Genomic DNA, 18,184 nt, shown 5'->3' with positions numbered 1-18,184 from the left:
GATGAGTGTCTTCGATGGGGGAATTCCAGAGATGTTGTTTTAGGGAAACTGATCCCTTGTGGTCTATAATTCCTCTGGGTCACCTCTCTTCATCCCTATCCCACCCATCAACTTCTGTTGTTCTGCTCCTCCTACTTCCGAACCCCAACCTAGCGCCCCCCCCCCATTTATCCCTTTATCCGATGCTTGCTGCTTGCAATATGAGGATGGGGAGCCAGGGACAAATCTCCCCGCTCTGTTGCATTGACTTCCCATAAGGAGTAGCTGCTGTACGTAAAAAAGGCTGCTTGAAGCAGTTTAATTCTAGTTGCGGTTGTCTTAAAAATCCTATTGGCTGCTTCATCATCCCCCTCTATTCCCCCCTCTCCGTCCTTTCACTATCTGTTAAATGTTTGGAACCATTCTCTTCAGGTAGTGAAATTGCAGCCTGCACATTCCTGGAGGAACTTGTATTATATTTCATATTTACGGGACCAACATCTGCTGGAACAGGAATATTAAATTCATGTTGTCGTTGTCGTGGCTCTGGCAATCGCTTATTTGTAGAACTGGACAATTCTTTCTTTTTCTTCTTCTGCTTCAGATCAGTTAAGTGTTCAGATGTCTTTAAAATTCGAAGTGCTTTGCCTTTAGCACCCATTGTTTAAAAATGTGAAACATGATGTTTTCGGTCCACTGGTACATACATGCCACACATCATATTAGGATTGGGTGTGTTACCTAAACTTTTGGTATTTCGTGTTTCCACCACCGTATTTTATATTTCCAGTGACAGGTGTAGCCAAAAACCTGGACACAAAAGCCGATGTGTTACTGAACAGCTTCTTTTAAAAGCTCTCATGATTAGGGCAGCTTCCTGCTCATAATGTTGCCTCTTAAAAACGCACAAAGATGGGGCCTTAATGAAATAAAACTTTTCTACATGAAGTTGGAAACTTCAAAGAGCTGATAGACTATGCCTATGAAACATGCTATTACTGTAAAGCAGGTCCTAACTACCGTGGGGCTGCTCATGGCTCCTATACTGGAGGTTATAAGCTTTTCAGTTACAGTTGCTGTTATTGCAGGAATTTATATTTTTGTCATGTTGGATGTTGGAACAAATGCAATATCTTTCCAGGTACAAATGTATTCTTAAAATGAGTTTAGCTCATTTTAAAAGGCAGTTTTCCAGGAAAGGACAATAAGTTATTATTTCAGGCTATTTTGGATGCTGCTGTCCATTTGCTGACTGAAAATAACACAGAAACAACCCGTTGGCTTCTAAAAGGTAGTTAATCATCACTGTGGATTCACTCCAAGAGATTTACTATTTTTAAACAACGAAAAGTAAAAAGAGAAACATCATTAAAAAGAAACCCAGGCATATATGACCAGATTTTTTTTTTTAACATTTAAAAAAGATCAAGAGAAGCAACATGGCATAATGGAAAGAAAGATGGCCTTAAAGCTAGGAGATCCTGAGTTCAAGTCCCACTCATTGACATATGCTGGCTAGTTCATTTTGTACAAGTTATTTAATCTCACGGTGCTCTGGGCAACATTCTGAGACTATAAATTTTAGAGAAAGTTACCACCTGCACTAGAGGGAATTTCATCATCTGGGAGATCCATGTACAGCTTTAGTCCCTATTCCATGTGTTTGATATGATTGTGGCAGTATTGCTAGTTTTTCAAACTAGATACTCAATTCACATTTTACAAAAATTAATCAATTTGTGAATTAAGGTTTTTTTTTAAAGGACCCTATATTTGGAGAAGGGATTCCTATATTTTTCAGGGGTTAAAATAGAAGACTTCTCGGGTTTCTTCTGATACTGAGATTCTGTGAACTAGGATTAGTATAAATATTTCATGAAGTCTAGCAGTAATTCAGTTAAAATTATTCTGAGCTTTTGGATAATGTCTTCCATTAAAAAAGAAAAAAACCCTAAACTCTCCAAACCATTTATATATGTTTGCATATATATATATATATGTAGATGTAGATATACATACACACATAAATATATACATGTGTGTATGTGTATAATGTGTATACATATATACAAAAGCAAGTGTTATGGCATTTATGGGGTTTAAAATTTATAGTTCTCCAAAGCAATTCTAGAATCATACTGGCAAAGTTTAGTGTTACTAATAAAGATAGTAGTTTAGGGGAAAAAAGTTAATATATACTTGAAGGAAAATGTTACAAGTATAATTTTTAGCAGACAAAGTAAATCTAAAACCAGCATAGCATGAGTTAAATAAAGGGGAAAAATCCTTTTTTCTTGAATACTCAGAACAGGAAAACCCAATCTTTGGGGATTTTTCCTAATAGCAAAATAGAATTAAAAGTCAATCAAAATAATTTTCTTAATTGGCAAGCATTCTTTTTTTTCTCTTCCCACAAAACAAGTTGTGGTCTCTCAATGATGCCTTGACATTGCATCTGATGTAGTATAGTGGAAGCTTGGTGGTCAAAGAACTATTTATACAGATATCCCCAAATGGTTGTGCTTAAAGCTATGTTTAATGCAGTCAAAATGAAGAGTTTAGTCCATTTGTTACAGGATTAATTTGATAATTTAAGTAGACAGTCTGGACTAACTAAGCAAAATCTCTTTTTGATTCTAAATAGCAGCTTTTGGCTGCCTCAATTTTTCATTGAAAATCTATCATAAAAGTTCTATTGTGATCCCCTAGTTTCATCTCTGACTCCACTTCTCATTTCTTAGCCACTGTTTAAGACATCTGGAAATGGGCACCTTTCTGTTTTCTGCCCATGATTCTGCTTTGATGATTTTTTTCCCTGCCCAGTTGGGGGTAAAGGACCTTTCAGTCTTCCTATTCCACCCTCATCCGATCTTGCTCCAGCATTAGCTTTCACTCCTCTTCCCTTTGTCGCTCATGCTGATGACAATAGATACTCCCCAACAGAATGGAAGCATCCTCATTGTCCCTCTCAATGTTTAGCTCTATTAAATCAGCATATACTAAGGGCTTACTGTGAGCAGAGTGCTAGAGGTGGGCATGCGGGAGACAAAAGGAAGACAGTCCCTGACTGCCCTCAAACAGCTTATATTCTAGAAATGATAAAATCACAATCACCAATTAATTCATGACTGAAACAAAGATATTGACACAATATTTTCTATAATACATAAAGGATTTTTCAGTTAACAACATGGTTTCAAAAACTGGAGAAAATAGAAATATGTTCCAAAGTAACATATTGAAAATTTGTCCTTATTTGTCCTCTGTAAATAAATTAGGGAAATACACCTTAGGTATTGGGTAAAAAGTCATTATTGAAATGCAAACAATGAAGATATAAATAAAGATAATACAACTACCACCACACCACCAGCACCCCTGCTACTGCTTTATCTAGACCCTAAAGATAGAAAACCTTCTTGTCCAGAACTTAACATTTCACTCTTGTTTATATCATAGTCATTTATGGACATGTTCTATTTGCCCTGAGAGATTAGAAGCTTCTGGAGAGCAGTATTGGGGTCATGTCTGTCTTTGTGTCTCCAGACTTAACATAATGTCTTGTACATAGTAGATGTTGAATAGATGTTTATCAATCCGAATTTAATTGAACATAAGCCAATATTGATTCCATTTTACCTAAATACTTTGTGTTAACATTTTTTTCTAAGATGAAGCTTTCATAATTACAGTAAATGAAGTATTTAATACTCATCCTTTCTCTACTACATCTACAATCAGCACATGTTGTGTGTGTAGGTGGGTGAAGATGATGGATATATTTATTATTCCTGGTGAAATGCTTCCTTCTTATGCTCCGAACTCTTTTGTGAAAAGTAGAAATATTGAGAATAAAGTTCTATTTGGATTCCTCACTATAGAATAGAGATGATCATGGACATGCTAAGATTTCAGGGATGATCTCAGTCATAGTCTATAGGTCTATTTTCTGAGGACCAGTTTAGCTAAGTATGGAGAGCCTAATCACTAGGTTGGCCATGGGGTGATAAAGTTCTCAGTCCAGGCACTTCTCAAAGACCAGCTCCTAAGTTATGAAAGGGTTGCACTCAATGCCATGTGAAGGTGTACCTACAGTGATGAAATTATATATCTCTGAAATACTGAGGGAAAGTATTGTGAAAAGATAAAGATGTAATTTTGGGGAAAATTCACATACAAACAAAAGTAGATCAACAATTAAATTTAGATTTCTTGGCCTCAACAAAGTTCCTTGGGAAGAACATGGTTAAAATCACATTGAAATGAAAACTCTACAAAAAACAAGTAACCCCTCAAACTAGGTAGCAAGAATTTTCATGGTGAATGGAATGATTCTTTGATAAAGTAATATTCACCCAAAATAAATTTTAAAATGTTATGATGGTGTCAAGGTCCTTGGTGACAAAAATGTGAACTATGATTTAATAGCATTTTATGATAACATAATATTTCCTTGTATTTTAAAAATAAAAACTGCAAACTTATTTTGAAGATTGTCCATTCTCTTAAGCCTGGGAATTTAAGTAAGATTTCTGAATCTGACTGTCTCTACTCCTGACTCTGTTTTGCCTTAGGCCTCAGACAAAGTAAATCTAAAACCAGCATAGCATGAGTTAAATAAAGGGGAATCCTGAATCACCTATGAAATGGGAGCAAAGTTGTGAGGTTAAATAATATTATCAATTGCTCCATGAATGCTAAGTATGATTACTTCTTCCCCTCAAAAACTTAATTCTTTTAAAAACAAATATGAACACATGAAAAAAGCCTTATTGGGTTAGACACATGGCCCATCCAGTTCAGTGCTCCGTCTCTGAGGACAACCCAGTGAAATTTTGTTTCAGATTGTGATATTTCCCTCTTTCCATGCAGCCCAGCACCTTCTCTGTAACTTAATGTCTTAGAACATTACCTGCAATACTTGACAGGTTATGTGAAATGGTGTATGAACAGGCGATGAAAACATAGCCCGTATGTCTTAGAAGCAGAATTTGAACTCAGGTTTTCCTGACTGCTAGGCAAGTTCTCAATCCATCAGGCTATACTGCCTCATGGGTATATGCACATATATAGCAGATTAATGCACCACTATTGATGGTTGTACTACTATTACATGTAGGTATTTAATTATTAAATCATCTCTAACATTTTCCTGAAAATAAATAAACCATCATATTGAATGATTTCATTTAGCATCATGGATGTCATTAAATTACATCAAGCCAATCACTGTTTTGTTTCCACAGAAATTAATACATAGCCAATTATGCTAGGATGGTGTGAGAAGTCTGAAATCACATCATATGGAAGAGGGAATAGATTTGATTCGTGAATTTCTAGAAGGCAGAGCTAAGATGAATAAGTGGGAGTTACAAGGACAGATTGCATCTCAATATAAGGAAGAACTTTCTAAGATTTAGAACTGTCCAAATATGGAACGAGCTGCTTGAGGATATAATGAACTCTCCGTCTCTAGAGGTCTCCAGATAGAAGCTGGATAGCCTTCTGAATAATACTGCAGAAGCGGTTTCTGCAGTATTTGACAAAGTCAACACTAAGATCCCTTCCAGCTCTTGTATGTACTAATGAAGGATGACAGATTTTGGATGATGCAAAATTCATTTATTTGATTCATTTTCATATTTTTGTCTTTCATATCCCAATAGTGAGAGGGTAAATACATGCTTTGAAGTCCTCCCCGATGGGTCTCATCATCATCAGTCTTGGACAAGTAGTTGAATTGAAGTGACTCTGTTTCTCTGAGAGTAGTTCCCTGTAATATCTCGGTGTTGTCTTCTTGCATGCCTGAAAGTAGTTTGGAGTCACCTTTCATGTAGACATGATAATGATTTTCAGAAGTTCTGCAGTAGACTCCTATGGGGGTAGGAGAGTCTTAGGGAAATTGCTTTTGTCGCACCTGAGCTTTTTCCTATCTGTGGAGCATCAGAGAAGACTTGGTATCATCTCTCATTGAAATGCTAATTAGCTCTCCAGTAGTTTACTTAAAAAGTAGTCTTTGCTGCACAGGTTAATAAGCATCAACCTTGGGAAATCGCAGATCTGCTTTTACTTTTTGAGACTTCACAGCTTATTTTTGAAATACGGGTTTATTATGCTATGGAATTCTGAGGGTTTTTGCATGTTTGTGAAGGAATGACTTAGGTTTAAGATATTTATTTTGGAACCTTAGGTGCTATGTGTCAGTTTAAATAGCTGTCACCTGGGAGTGAAGGTCCCTTTGACATTCAGAAGCTATTTGGAAATACTGGATTGTCTTCTCTGGGGATGCTGTCTGAGAATGAATTGTGGAAGAGATGGCGGGGGGTGGGGTGGGGGGGAGTGAGGCTGGATTTTTATAGAGTAACATTAGCATTTCACAATGCCTGAAGGTTACATTTGGTCCAGCATTTATTTTTATTTTTCTGAGCCTTTCTGTCAAATAAAATCCTGGTGTGATTTTTCCTTTGTTTTGTTTCTTGGTTTAATTGGGCCCAAGTGGGGACAAGGTATGGTAGGAAATTAAAAACAACATAAAACAAAGACATCCTTGGGATAAGATAAATTCGGGAATAAATGGGTTAACCATCATTCATACTACTTCTGTTGTCCCTATCTGCTCCTCACAGTGGCGATCCTCCAGCTACCACAGCAGCTTATCAGCAGATGATACTGTGCTGTGGGCTACAGTTAGACTTCTCAACACTTTGGGGTTCGTCAGGGATCTCTTGGAATCTCTAACAGACACCCAGGTCCCAGGATAAGTTATTTTTCTCCCAGAGACTCTGGGGAACAATTCTTTATAGAATCACTGTACTACTGCCTTGGGACCAAGACTGGAAACTGGGTTTTCCCTAGTGTCCTGTTAGAAAGACAACCCTGCCCTCTCCCTGGAGGGAAGAATGAATGCCGTCAGCCTTAGATGCCCCCATTACAGGTGCCACATGCCACCTTCCACAGTCATTACTCTGAATGAAAGCACACTAAGTTGGCAGGCTGAGCTACTGTGCTGTTGGACAGATTCATTGAAAATTCCCTGTATCCTCTTGTACCAGGAAAATATGGACAAAGGGGTGTATTGTGTCAAGGGGTGACATAGAAGGGAGTGATGGTGGTCTCTATTTTGCTTTGACATATGCTTTGGGACTTGGGTAAGGAGAGTTATGCATTCACCATCCTAATTGGGTTTTGTTTAGACATGGTAAAAATCAATTTTCATTTATGAAGCATACCAAAGGATAGTAGGGCCATGAGTCTTAGAAACATACTGTGAAGGAATATGGGATGGGATTTGGGGGGAAGGGAATTCATCTGCAACTTGGATAAAGGCATAGATGGTATGCTTATCCGATTTGCGGGTGACAGGAAGCTATGAGGGATAGATAACATAATCAATGATAAGAGTTGGGATTTCAAAAGATCTTGACAGGATAGAACATTAAATTTTAACTAATAACAATGAAATCTAATAGGAATAAATATAAAGTCTTATAGTTTGGTTCAGAAAAATCACCTTTATGCGTTCCGTATGGTAGAGGTGTGCCTCGTTGGTGGCTTCTCTGGGATAAAGAAAAGATCCGAGGCTTTTAGTTGACTGCAAGTTCTCTATGAGTCAACATTGAGATAAAGCATCTAAGAAAAACAATGCGGTCGTGGTGCGTTTGCATGGGAGCGTGGTGTCCAGGACTAGGGAGATGACAGTGATGCTCTCCTCCACAGTCAGTGGACATTTCAGTACTGCATCCGGTTGGAGACGTCACCATTTAGTAAGGATGTTATAAGCTGGGGAGCCCCCATGGAAGGACAAGCAAGCTTCTGAAAGACTTTGAAGTTTGTGGAATATAAGGACAGGTTGAAGGAGCTGAGGATATTCAGCCTGGAGAAGGCCGCATCCAAGCTGTTTTCAAGCATTCGAAGCACTGTAACACGGAAGAAGGGATGCGTTTGGCTTTGTTTGTCCCTAGACAAAGCTAGGATCAATGGTGGTTGTGGGGGTGCTTGTGGGGGGGGGGCTTCTAAGAGGCAAATTTACTTTTGAGGTAAAGCTTTTGTTGTTGTTCAGTCATTTCATTGGCGTCTGACCCTTCGTGACCCCATCTGGGGTTTTCTTGGCAAAGACACTGGAGTGCTTTGCCATTTCCTTCTCCAGCTCATGAAGTAAAATTCCTTTAAAATGAGAGCTATCCACAAGTGCCTTGGGAAAAAGAAGTTTACCATTAGCAGTGTACTGGTAAATGTTTAACAACTGACTCTCCAGAAGGGGGAAAGTTGAACTGTAAGACATTTTAAAGTTTAATTGGCATTATTAAATTTTCCCATTGCTTTCTTAAGTCTAGACAATCAACAGAACAATAAATCAAGCCCTGACTCAGAGCATTCGCTGATTTCTGAGGTGTATATGTTCACACTGAAAATTGAACAGGTTCCTGGTTGGCAGATTTAGTGCACCCCCGGAACTTAACTCTCATTAGACATTTTTGAGCAAAAGTCGAATATTAATATATGTTTAGGCACAGGGTAGACTAGACGGATGTGAAATTCCTTCAAACTCGGAGATTCTTTGATGCTATGTTACTTTGGGACTAATCATTTCTTTTGGGTTTTTTTGTTGTTTGTTTGTTTTTTTGGAGGGGGGAAGGCAAGGCACTTGGGGTTAAGTGACTCGCCCAAGGTCACACAGCTAGTAAGTGTGTCAACTGTCTGAGGCTGGATTTGAACTCAAGTCCTTCTGACTCCAGGGCCGTTGCTCTATTCACTGTGACACCTAGCCCCCCCTAGAAAATTTACTTTGGATAATAAGCATTTGAAAATTGAGGGCCAAGTGTGCTTCAAGTGGGAAGTAGGAGAAACAGGGAAGAACAGAGGGGATGATAATGCTTCAGCCAGAATTTAACCATCTTCCTTTGGGCAGTTATGTATTTCTCCGGTATGATTTAGCTCCCTTGTGAGTTCTACTGTCATCACAGCCCAGTGGCAGTGATATGATCTTGTACGATGATGGCTCAACATATGTGTTATCTGATTAATTGTATTTAACCATTTCTAATGCAATATTAACTTCCACTAATTTAGTCTACCCTTTGAATGTCAGGCTCTCATTGTCTTCAGTTGGAACTCGGTGCTTAAAAGGGTTATAGGCCAGGTCCGTGGTGGAGGATGCATTTATTTATTTATTGACTCAATTTATAAAAGCACTGCTGATGCCTCTCCATGCACATTCAAGAAAATTCCATTTTGTGGGTTTTGAGAAATAATAAGAATAATGACATAGTCAAATGATTTAGACAAAAACCTTATTAAAGGCATAGGCTATCTGTCACAATCCGAGGTCACCAGGTTTTTTACTCTGATGGACGCTCAGAAGAAAAAAAAAACATAAGACAGGATGGAGTCTTCTATAAAACTAGATGAATAATGTGGAAATTGTTATTACAGATCTGCACAAAAAGCCAGCTTCAAAACCTAAGGCCGTAAGAAAACAAAAACATTTATTAATCACTAACCACAAGCTAGACTTGATACTAAGAATTGGGAACACAAAAACTGGAAAAAAAGGAAGACGTCTTCAAGAGGCTCCCATTTTCATGAAAGAAGATTGTGCAGAAAAGGGAACAGAAAAGGGAGGTGTTGGAAGGTATCATGTTGTGGGCACGGTGCTGAAGTCCAGAAAGGAAGAAGCATAGCTGGGAGAATGAGAGTTGACCAGGCTAGGCCCCTTTGCAAAATTGACATTGGGAAGAACTCAGCAATGTGAGACAAAGGTTGGCATGGCGGAAAGATTTCCCCAACCCTAGCGATAGGTTGGATGGATGCTGCAGAGTGAAGAAGTCCTCAGTGCTGAGGGAGGTTCCTAAGCGAGACGACAGTTGAAACATGACGTTAAACTCTAGAACTCAGAAACACAGGTGGGAGAGCTTCAAGTAAGACTTAGAATGATCACTTCTGGTGATTCTGAATTTTGGAATTTGGTACCTTCTATTGCTGACAAGAGAGCTATATCGGTGATGCCCTGCTCTCTTCTTGTGTCATGTGGCAGGTGAGAAGTACCTTGTCATTTCCTTGAAAGGCCGTGAGTCCTGCTAGCATGTAGACTGCCTCACAAAGGTCAGTGTCTTTCCTAGTGCTTGAGTCTGCAACAAAAAGCAAGCCAAAACAGCAAAAAAGTCCCGGATCAGTGTGATGGCACTATGGAGAGTGCTGGTGAGTAGTGGATGGATCCTTCCGATCCTGCCTTCTCAGCTTCCTCACAGTGGCTAAAGCTTCTGTGGTGTGGTGTGGAGTGGAGTGGAGAGAGCCCCACATTTTCACTGGGATGAGATAGGCTTAAATCTTGGTTCAGTCAGATTCTACCTATGTGAACTTAGTCACTTAACCTCTGCTATAAAATGAAGGACTATAATTAGATGACCCCTAAGGTTTCTTTTAGCTCTAAAGATTGTGACCTATAATCTCTTCCCATGAGTTCTGAACAGCCTTCTTGATTCACCATTTTGTGTTGGATAGGGAATTTACCTACCTGATTGGGCGACTGGGTTAAGAGGCCCCAGGGTAAGCTGTCTTCCTGAGGAAATACACTGTAGCATCAAAACGAATGGGGAAAAATCATCTTAATCTAATTTACATCCATACCAATGCCCTTTCCTTGTATTTTTATAGATCTGATATATGAAATCAAATTGTATAATCTGTTAGCTCATTTCCGTACCATGGTGCAGCACATGAATATATGCATGTCTAAGTGTAGAAGGATGAAACATTTACCCTTAACTGCACTGACTGTGCTTGGGGAAGAATGAATAAAGTGCCCGGATTGCCCGGATAGTGCTGATCGGCTGTGCTGCTGTTGTATTTTTTGGAGAGCTCAGTGCAGCTATCAGGAACAGGGTCTGTAGTTTCTCATATCAGAATTACATTTATGCTCCTGAAAATGCATTTGATGTTGCATGATGCTGACCTTCCTATTAATGTCCAATTTCATTCTGAAGGGGGAGCAAAAAGAACTATTTTAATGACACATATTACTCCCCCCCCTTTAAGAACTCACCCTTTTAGATGATTTTTCTCGTAGGCTTGTAGTTTTAAACAAAGCAGGTTCAGAATCTTACAGCATGCACAGGGTAAAGGGACTGGAGCTTTTGACTGGCAGGGGACTTGCCAGAATGCTAGCTTCCTTCCTAGCCCCACTATTTGTATTAAAGCCCCAAGGATGACTTAAGATATTCAGAGTTCAGGGGAATTAAAATTTACAATCTGAAAGAAACTGCATTACTCTTCCTTCTCATATCTGGACAGAAAATTAGGAAAGCAAACGAAACCCCAAGTAACCTGGGGAGGTGGCAGGATTATTTTTTTTTAAACTCTCAGCCTCCTAGATGAACAAGTTGACACCCTAGGGCCCCCAAGTTTTATGTGTAATGATAAAACTCGGTATTGATGGTTCCAGCCATTCTTAGTGACCTACAGTCCTCCAGATTTATAGGTCTGTGTGTATATATATATTCTTTTCCTGGGGAGATTTAGGAATGATTGGAAGAAAGATAGCTGGAATGGAGGGGTTGTAAACTGTACGCTGACTTGGCATGCTCGCAATTGGAATAATGATTCCTATGAGGAATATATCAGACTTTGGAAACAGAGAAGCAGTAAGCATCAGATATTAGGGAAGGAAATATAAACAAAAAGGACTAAGTAAATATTTGTTTAATGGATTAGTGAAAGGCCTAAACAGGACCAATCCAGGAGAAGCTTCTTTCTCTCTGTCAGGAAATCAGTATCTGGTAAAGATCAGGAAAATCACATTAATTCAGAATTAATCAGGACAAGGAAGGTTATTCTATCCAAATTAGTAAAAAATCCTAATGCCAGAATAATTTTTCATTATTTAATTACTTTCAAGTGATATTATATGTATATATATATGAAGTGTACATACACTATTAAATATAAATTCTAGCCCTGACCTGACCACTCAGTAGATGTGTGACCTTGGGCAAGTCATTTATCCTTGGTCCTAGTTTGACCAATTATAAAATGAGGAATTACCTAACATGATCCTAAAGTTCCAGTGCTAAGATTATAGTTTGTTTATTTATCATCTTTGTCTATCATCTGTATATCAATCATCTATCATCTGTCTCTATTATCTCTCTCAATGGATGTCTATATCTATGGAGATAGATAGATATACATGTATGTGTGTATATATACACTCATGAATAAATATGCATATATATTCAGTCATTTCAGTTGTAGCCAACTCTTTGTGAACCCACACTTACATATACATATATACATACATATATTTTTAAAACTACACATCAACTAATAAAACAACTTTGCACCAATATATAAATAAAATATTACTGAATAAAAAAGTAACTTTTAATAGGACCTTTGTTATATATTATTATATCATTAAAATCAAAGTCTTGGAGTAAAAAACAAAAACAAAAAAGTATTGATCTATAATCAATGGACATGAAGGCTTCAAACCCTTGTTCTTACACTTACTATATGTTTTAGAAAAAGCATTTAAACTCTGTGGGTCCTAATCTTTAAATGAAGGTTTGGCCTAGGCGGCCAATGAAGTCCCTTCAAGCTCTATACCTAGGAGATTAGATTTATACCACTTAAAAAACCTTCTGAATTCATTGAAAATCCCATACTTTGTCTCACCCATTGAAAATTTTGAATTAGTAGATCTCTAATTAATGAGACATCACTATGGCTGAACTGAGTATGGCTTCCTGTCACATTTCAGTAGTGCTTGGCTTGTCAGTATTTAAAATCTAGAAAAAGCACACTATCTACATATTATTTTCTTTTAATTATTTGCATGGTCATAAAACCACATCATTGACAAGTTTTATGGATGAAGAAAATGGTAACAACTGTTCACCACAGCTGCTGAAATCTACCTCAACACCTGATTATAACTTTATTAATAACGATAATGACAGTATGGCAGTAAAGGAGTGAAAGTAGAGATAGAATCTGGATTTTGTCTAAGGTATTCATCATACAGACCCCCTTAAGGTTTCTTTTCAGGGTTGTGCCTATGATAGGTATGGACCAGATGACCTCTGACATCTCTTCCAGGCTTATGATTTTATGATTCCATAAAGAGAGTTATTAATATAAAAGTTAACCATCTTTGAAGAAACGACGAGAGGAAAGGAACTTAATTTGTATCAGGAGGGAATTTAGGCAAAACAAAATGAATAGCTTGGTGATTTAAGGGGCTATGAGACACTGAAACTGGGAATGGGGAGACTCGTAGATTTTCTTCCTTTAGAATGATTAAGAATAGGATCGACTTGGTGAGTAGTAGTGTAGTGCGGAGTTTGGATTCCAAAGATCTCGAATCATATCCTAGACCCACCATGACCTTTGGGTCTCAGTTTCCTCCTCATCAAAAGGAGGAGACTGGATTAGATGGCTGGCTCTAAATCTATGACCCTGGCATTTTATGGAAACGTAGGCTTTGCAGGGTGGTTTCAAGAACACTGACTATTTTCATGGCAACCCGATACAGCAGATAGCAGTGTTCATTCTCTGACTTAGAGAGGAACAAAACCACGGCCAGAGGTTGAATTTGCAGCTTCTATTACATTTCTTTTGACCTGGTTTCTCTTAGGATTAGCCTAATTTCTTCTAGGCCTTAGGCCTGTGCTCGTTTAATGAATGAAATAAGCATTTATTAACCTGGAGGGAGATAAACTGAGTAAATGCTTCCTCCTGTTGAGAACATGGGCTCTAGCATATTCTTCCTTGTATCTCCTGTTGGGCTAGCACCATATTTTGCACATACATAGTAGTCAACATGTTTTTGTTGACTCATCGTTATTCCTATATAAACACATATAATATAAATCACCTCTATTTAGAATTAAAAATGGAGTAATTATGTCTAAATTAGTGAGAAGTTTCAATAGGAGATTTAAAAAATCATATTCTGGTTGTAGCACATACTGAACTTTGCTGTTTTCTGGTTTTGTGACCATTTGCAAGTCATTTGATATCTCTTGGATTTAGTTTCTTAAACTAAAAAATGGGATTGTTGGAATAAACATCCCAAGAGTCTCTTATCTCTCTAGACTCTATGTTGTTATAAACTTGTAATGCACGTTTACACATATGACAAATGGAGAGACCTATAGTAACCCTGAAGGTAACTAGTGATATTCTGCCAGGCGGAGGGACCTTTTCACTACCCAGCAAAACTAAACTATCTCCTTACCATCACAGAAGAAAAAAGTGCCCCCTTTCCAACTCTGTTTCCACGTCCCACCCAGCCCCTATACTGACGACATTATTTATTTTGTTCTTCCGAATCTCTCATGATAAGAATTTTCTTCCTGACTCATCCTTTTGCCACTCCTCCCCATCCCCAAAACACACAAACACAAGCTCTCCCAGCTCCTCCCACCATCCCAGTTTCCAGTTCAGGCAACCAAGCCTTAAACATCCTGGAGCTTCAGTGACCCTAAGAGACTTCTGAATCAATGCTTTATCTCTATGATAGTATGCTAGAGTCTCATCGCCCTTGGTACCAAGGGGTCGAGTCTGGTGCTGCCTCATTGCTTCAGATGAAGACACGCTCTTTATTGCATTATGATCGTTGCTTTGCCCAACGCCAGCATGTGTCCTGTCCAATTTCTTGACCTACAATGACCCAGGCTTCTTATGAAGTCTGACGGATTATAGCATATGGTATAAAAGCATGAGTTAAATTCTTTTGACCTCCAAGGGAGTGGATCTTATTGTCATGTTCTCAGTTTTCATATAGACCAGATCTGGGTGCTTCTTCCATCTGTTTCCCCCTCCTCTCATTGCTGCATTAATTACTAATATACCTCATAAGGTGACATTGTATCAGAGTCCTCTCCTACGGGAAGCCTGAAGAGAAGTAATTCCACTCATCTCAGATTAAATTGCCAAATCAACAAGCTCTAAAGGTTGTTTATGGCATCTATCTGGTTTGCCTAATTGCAAAGAAATAAAAAATTACTAAGTGGACTGAATTTGAGGGGCGCTGTTAATCAGTAACTTTGCTTTAAATTAAAATGGTAAATAATTTGCTCAGTTATTTGCCCACTCTTCAATCCCAATTCTCTTAGTGTCAAAGAGTCACATTAGGAGTCGCCATATTATGAATATATATATTATAATGTAAAAGAACTATTCTTTCTATTTGCTAATTTTTCTTTTTACTGCCTTCAATGGCCACTTTCTGACTTCATATGACAGAGAATCAATAAAAAAAAACTAATGAAATGATAACAACCTAAATGACCAAACATACATAATAAGAGGTGAAAATAAACAAAAAGGGAAATCACTCTAAATCAGACTATGTGTTTATCTACCATTCTATTTCTGAGAAATTTCTTATATTTAGGAAAAGAATACTGTACCTAATCATCTCCACCATGAATGTTATGAAATATTATTAGATGAAAGTCTTAGAAAACATTTAGCAAAATGGAATATTAATTTTTTTTTGGAGTGGGGAGGGCAGGGCACTTGGGGTTAAGTTATTTGCCCAAGGTCACATGGCTAATAAGTGTTAAGTGTCTGAGGTCTGATTTGAACTCAGGTCCTCCTGACTCCAGGGTCAGGAATACTAATTTTTAAATATTGGCAGTCATGTAGCATGAAAAGGAAATGCATGTTTAACTATTAAGAAGCTATTCATTAAATAGTTTTTTATTATAAACTTTTGTATTAAGAGTCATTTAATGTATTTATTGGGTACGTACTGTGTGCAAGGTATTATGGGAAACACAATAAGACTTTATCAATCTTACATCATGATCTAATGACTCATTACTCTTCCTGCTCTCCCAATGAATTATGAATTAAAAGTGAGGTGCCCATGTTTCTTGAGAAATGTTGAGGCAGAGTTGTATGATTAAAAAAACTAGTTTAGGTTTTATGGACTTTAGCAAAAAAGCTTTATGCTCTCAAAAGCCAGTTTCAAACACTTTAATAAAAAATATATGTGGGATCAAGACTGAGATTCCAGTAAGTGTAAGTGATGATAAAACAAGCAAGCATGAGTAAAGGGCTTTTAGTGAAACTCCATATTCCAACAAAGCTGCAACTAGAAATTCTTACACCTGAGGACAAACAATACGAAACAGATTCTCAAATCAGTTAATTCTGGGTGGAGAGTAAGCAGAGAACAGGATAGAGCCAGACTAGGGAAAGAGTGTTTCTGGATGTGGTCATGGTTATGAAGAGGGAGCCATCTTGCCTTTTCCAGTGTTAACTACTTTTCCTACCTCTGTGCTAAGTTCAGTTATTTCCACAAGGCTGAAAGGCGACAAGAGTTCTCAGATGCTCTTTAGATTTTGGTGCCCTGGGACAAAGTCCTGTCACCCCACCATCCCTGAGGTCCCTAATGTGAAGTCCCTAGACAAAAGCAAATCAGAGCAAACTCACAGCCTGCAGTTGCCTTTGGTCCAGTTTATTCCTCCTGATTTTAAAAATATGAGAGAGCAGTGTATGTTTCCTTCTTCTGAAATCTGTGATCATCACATGTGGACATGTGCACTTTGATATTCAACACACAAGTTGGACGTTCAGGTATGTTTGGAGTAAGAGTACTAACAGATTTTTTTTCTCAGTTAATTCTAATGAAATTGAGTAGTGTGACTAACATTATGAAGCACTTAGTGGGATTTAATACCTGTAGGATACTGGGACAAAGTGAAAATATAAACCAGATAAATGGAAATGCAATCATGCTTTCTAGTTTGTATGAGGACATAAGCGGCAATATTTTGAACTAATTGCTACTGATGTAAAGTACTTTGAAGAAAACCCATTAGAAGAGAATTAAAACTTCAACAGATTAGCTGTTCTTTAATGGGCCTGTCTGAAGATCTTCTGATGCCTAGAAAATCTTTTCTAATTCCTGTCACTCAACTTACTTGCCTAGAGAACCGACAGGATCTTTTCCTTACCTTTTTTCAGGATGGCGGGTATGCCAGAAAACATTTTTTCTTGAGTGAATGAAAAAAATATTTTTAAAATCTTAGGGGAAAAAGATACTCTATGTTGCATTTCAACATCTCTAGGTGAGATTAAAATCACTTTTAGTCCTCAGTGATTCTGAATAGGAAGAGCAAAGTCTAATATGCTTCCTTAGGCCTATTAATTATTTACTTTATTGAAATACTGATCATAGACATTTTGACTTCATTTCTTTCCTGCAGACTTTCTATTTCTTCTTTGTTTAGTAGTAATATATAGTTATGAGGAAGTTCACGAACATGCAAAAGAGGAATAAAGGAATGAGCATTTTATAGTTTAGCTATAGAGATTTAGTTTATACAAACATCATGATTGAAGACCCTCTAGAATCTCACAAATCATAATGAACAAAATTCAACGTGTACGGGTGGCTAGGTAGGCAGTGAGCAGAGCACGGGCCCTGGAGTCAGGAGGACCCGAGTTCAGTTCCGGCCTCAGACACTTAACACACACACAAGAAAAAAACTTGCCGTGTAGCCTTGGGCAAGTTACTTAACCCCAATTGCCCTCCAAAAGGCAAAAAAAAAATCAATGTATACTTCTGAAAGAAACCTAAGTTCAGGATTTTAGCTAAATATATTTAATTTGACATATACTCAAGAAATTGCCATTTGTAAAATTTTCTTACTGTAGGTTTTATCTCTAGGTCCATGCCTTCCATTTTTACTTTCAAAGAATGTTTTCTTATTAAATAGTTTCAGATTCTAAGCATTAAATATATATGCTAAATATGAGTTCTAAAATCTTCTTTTAAGAGATTGTGATGGGGGCAATACTACTTATAGTTTTGAGCCTGTTCCCCAGTTTATTATATAGTGATTCCAATAAGTAGAATTCACTGTTTTGTTCTTTTTAGTTCTTACTACAATAAAACTCTGTTAAGATTTTAAATTCACAATCCTTCTAAAACCCACTGCTCTCTTCATCTCTTTCACTTCTATTAATCTTTCCTAGCCTTAGTCACAAAGGCTTAATACTTTGGTGTTATCATTGACATTTTGCTTTCCCTCATCTGAGACAATCAATCAATTGCTACGCCTTAGCATTTCTACTCCTATATCATTTCTCACATTTCTTTCTTCTCATATCACATATTCCTTCCTTTCAATTCCCACTGCTAGCAATTATATGTTTCTTTGTCTGGTATGATTCAAAAATTTAGTCCTTC

General features: G+C 37.7%; 1 protein-coding gene across 1 annotated transcript in view; it reads left to right on the top strand.

The window, feature by feature from the left end:
* The window catches only part of AFF3 (ALF transcription elongation factor 3), a 689,351-nt gene that overhangs the window by 385 nt on the left and 670,782 nt on the right, over window positions 1-18,184 (top strand). The window lies entirely within an intron of this gene.

Source organism: Petaurus breviceps, unplaced genomic scaffold, assembly GCF_028583685.1.
Source record: "Petaurus breviceps papuanus isolate PSGF00001 unplaced genomic scaffold, PetGlider_PUasm1.0 90849, whole genome shotgun sequence".
Classification (NCBI taxonomy): Eukaryota; Metazoa; Chordata; class Mammalia; order Diprotodontia; family Petauridae; genus Petaurus; species Petaurus breviceps.
Note: the sequence above shows the minus strand (reverse complement) of the source record. Positions and strands in the feature narration are given on the sequence as shown.